The 4,334-nt window shown below is 46.7% G+C and overlaps 1 pseudogene; it reads left to right on the top strand.

Annotated features, from left to right (window-relative positions):
* Nucleotides 1–1,941: 1,941 nt before the first annotated feature.
* Nucleotides 1,942–3,049, top strand: LOC125526569 (annotated as a pseudogene).
* Nucleotides 3,050–4,334: the final 1,285 nt, after the last annotated feature.

Here is a 4,334-nt window from a genome sequence, read left to right as displayed (position 1 = left end):
GCGCTCGGCCGAGGAGAGGTGGATGGGCATCACGGCGAGGCGCGGCCTGGCGCGTGCAAGGCTGCGGCGATGTGGAGGCCGGTAGATCTGGGGCGCATGTGTACGTGGTGCTTGGGTGTCGCTCCAGCACGGATCTACGGTACACGTGGCACGGGAGACGTGCGATAGGCGGCACCAACATGGATGTGCTGGCCGGTGGCCTTGCTGGCACCATTCGCCTAGCAGTCGCACGACAGCCTGGGATGGATGCCGTTGGCTCCAGTGCGAGATCTGCTCGCTGCAATGTCATGCGTTGATGGCACATGAGTTTGGTTCTTGCGGCGGCGACCCTGGATCTTCGGTGGTGGCAGCCTCCATATTTGTGTAGATGATGCAGAGACTAGGTCTTGAGTTTAGTGCGGCTCGGTGGGTGACACATGCATATATTTCGAAGGAGTCCAGACATGCTTGTCGCCAGCGGGTGATACACATGACATCTCATGCAGAAACGTCAAGTCATGCCTGCTATCGACATGTGCTGCATGGTGGCTCTGATGGAGATGTCATGTTTTGCATGTTGCTGCTGGACTGAGGGTGGTGCAACACTGGCCGGAGGCAAGACGGTGTGGGATGTCTTTGTCTTTCGGCATCTCTTTGTGCGGTATCTGCCTAGCAAGGTGTTAGTAGCCGGACAAGTGTCGATGGTAGAGGTGGCTTCAACAATGAGCATGCGCACTATGGTGGAAACACTAGATCTTTGATAAGACTATTGTCATCTCGTGCTTGTGTCCTCCCTTGAAGATGGTGGATTGAAACTTGACTTTGGGGATGAAAATCCCGAGATCGGCCTTGGGTTGGACTCATCATCATCAGTGTATGTGCGACTATTTCTTCTTGAAGGCTTAGCTTAGGAATTGTGTATATTTTTCTTTTTCTTTTTATCTTTTATCATACTAATAATGGTTGTCTGGTGGAGATACTGTCGCGAGGCATGCGGCCTTGGTTTTTTCGCGGGTCGATGTTGTACTGTTGCTGGATTTTAAGAAACTATATAGTTAAGCGCAATTAGAAATTCTCAAAGCCTTTAAAGTTTTTACAATTCAAATAGACATTGGGATTCACAAGCAGGCAAAGTGAAATACTTTCTTGAGATAGTACTGCTTTCCTCGGTTGAAATAAATTGGACTGCACATAAGACACAACCTTCATAAATTGCATGAATCAATCTTTAATTTATATGGAGAATGAAACGAGCATGTAGAGAGATTTGGTGACCCGTTTCTCGGTTCATTGCTGCAGTAACCTGCCTCATCGACACAGTGAGTATCAGATGCTGATAAACTAATGCAAATATAATCTTAATGAAAATGTACTCCCTTCTTTTCGGTATATGAGGCTTATTTCAACTTTTTTATTTTTCCAATTTAGAGGGCTCATCTCCATCTCATTTTTAGTTTTCAATGTGCATTAAATCTTTGCATGCAAGAATTAAAGAGGAACACACCAATGCATGTAATATTCCTACTCATCTAGTGGCCAAGCATGCATGCACTGCAATTAATCTAAATTAATGCATTAGTTTAATTGGGGTAGTTTTATAACGTACGAGATATATGCCTCCACTCACAAAATGCCTTGGTTGATGAGATTTGAGATTTGAGTCTTATAAACCGGAAAGGAGGGAGTACTTTGTAAGTTTTCAATTTTAGAGCTTATGAGGTCAAAGCATCGTTTGCTGGGAAAGATAAGATCTCATCCCAGCTCCCGAAAACAGATCGTATCATATATGATCTTTTTAAGCAGGTCACTTCACATGCGCGCCTTAATTATCAGATCATATTTCCGTTGGTAACACATGCATAGATCTTCCCAGGCACATGGCGAGGTATCACCGAACGACTTGGACTTCTTATATAAATGGAACCTTGCATTTGGCATTTTTATCAACACCTGGGGAGCACATCCAGTAAAGCACACATCCAAGAAGAAACTTAGCGATGAAGGGCCTCTTGTTGTGCGCCCTTGCACTTGCCTTTGCGGTGGTGACCACCCACGCCCAGCTGCAGTACTGTGAGAAGCGCTGCGGCAAGCAGGCCGACGGCATGGAGTGCCCCAACAACCTCTGCTGCAGCAAGGATGGGTACTGCGGCCTGGGCTTCGACTACTGCAGCGCTGCCGCCGGCTGCCAAAGCGGCGCCTGCTACAACAACAAGATCTGCGGCACACAGGCCGGTGGTGCATTGTGCGCTAACAACCATTGTTGTAGCTAGGGTGGTCGTTGTGGCTATGGCAGTGAATATTGCAGTGGCAGCCGCGGCTGCCAGAGCGGTCCTTGCTGGGCTGACCTCAAGTGTGGCCACCTGGCCAATGGTAAACAATGCCCCAATAACCTTTGCTGCAGCAAATATGGTTACTGTGGCTTAGGACCGGAGTTCTGCGGGGCTGGCTGCCAAAACGGTGCTTGTAGCACGGACAAGCCGTGTGGCAACCAGGCTAATGGTGCACGATGCACCAACAACTATTGTTGCAGCCAGTATGGATCTTGTGGGCTTGGCAAGGATTATTGTGGTACCAACTGCCAGAGCGGTGCATGCTACAATGATTCAATCCTGGCTAACATACTCAAGTGTGTACCTTGAATTGTCGCCATGGAAGTATGAGTGTTGCAGTCAGTGGCGGAGCTATGTGTGCTCCTGGGGGTGCTGTGGCCCCCCAGCCTAAGCAAAAAGTGTGAAGGAATTTTTTTTAGATGGTTTAGATGAATATAAATTTAGTATTTGGCCCCCTCAGGTCTGCCAGTTTTACCATTTGCCCCCCCTAGACTTTCTTCCTAGCTCCGCCAGTGGTTGCAGTGATGAGAAATAATCAGTGGCAATAGCTAATATTATTGTCCCAAATTAAGTTTTACTTGTACCAGCTACATATCGTTGTTAAGCTGTCGGCAGTTGTCCTAATTAGTACTGTTCTGTTTTGTTGCCATCGTGTAATGTTATTGTATGATCTGGTGGTACTATATATTGCCACTTATTTTAGAGTAATTTCCTTTCAATACACAACTGGTGTTGCCATATCTTTACCTGTTGTACTCATGGTTATTATTTGCTGAGAAAAAAACAGAACGAATACAATAGAACTGTGAATGGAATGAACTTCAAACATATTGTTTAACAGCAGCGCCCAAAACACGATCATTGTGAACAAAAAAAATGACATCACTGGAACATATTTTTCCTCTGCGAATTGAATTATTGAAGGTGAATTACCTGTGTAGCAAACGAGTGGCTTGACTACCGTGGACACTGGATCCTATGCACTAAAAATACATTTATCTCTGTTGTGGCGGGAGAATATCATACAGAAACAAATACTCAATGAAAACTTCGTGGAAACCATATTGTAAAGTTTCAAAAAAACTGAAAAAAATATTGATGTTAAGAGGGTGATGTTGTATTGCCATGCAGAGTTTCAAGTTGAAATACATTACGAGATGTGAGCTATGAAAAAGATAAATTCAGCCCTGAATAGTGACGTTACTGTTTGGCACTATTCAACATTGATTTTGTTTTTTTCATATCTCACATCTCGTAATGTATTTCAACTTGAAATTTTGCATGGCAATAAAACATCATCCTCTTAACATCCTTTTTTTCAGATTTTTTCAAAACATCAAAACATCTTTGTCTCGTGGTTTTCACCGGTTTCCACCGAACGTTGGTTTCCGTATGATATTCTCTCGTGGATATTTAGAGAAGACAAAAAAAGCCCACCATATGGTACCGCGAGTGCATCTCTAATATGGATCCTTAAATCGTCCGCATCCGTCTGGACCGCACGGTCCGCATGTGTTTTGCCATCCAACGCAATCCCATATCGGTCCGCGGACAGGTTCAGATGTCCTTTTTCCACAAACCGGAAGCAAACCAGGGGACTTTACGGGCGTCCGGACCGCTGCCGTACACGCCTCCGACAATCTTACCCCACCCAAAACCCTCTCCCGCCTCCTCCGCGCTTTCTCTCCAACTGATGCACTGCTTCCGGCGCCGCATTCATGCCGGCCTAAAACCGCAATAGTCGGCATTGATGCCGCGGGATTTGACCCGACGGACCCTGATCCACGCGACCTCTCGGGCGACTTAGCTTCAATGCGGACGCGTCGCCCCGATAAACCAACTCCGGCTGCTATGCCACATTGAAGCGGGCCGAGCTTCCGTTTGCTTGGCTTGGACACGGCTATTTAAGCACGACGCCCACGCCCGTCCACATTACACTCCATATTTCACATCTCCACGCACCTCCGCCACTCCCCTCTTCACCGGCGATGGGTCATGGGCCTCAGTGCTGGCAGGAGGCCCTGG

Source organism: Triticum urartu, unplaced genomic scaffold (assembly GCF_003073215.2).
Source record: "Triticum urartu cultivar G1812 unplaced genomic scaffold, Tu2.1 TuUngrouped_contig_10527, whole genome shotgun sequence".
Taxonomy (NCBI): domain Eukaryota; kingdom Viridiplantae; phylum Streptophyta; class Magnoliopsida; order Poales; family Poaceae; genus Triticum; species Triticum urartu.
This window is presented reverse-complemented; position numbering and strand designations above follow the sequence as displayed.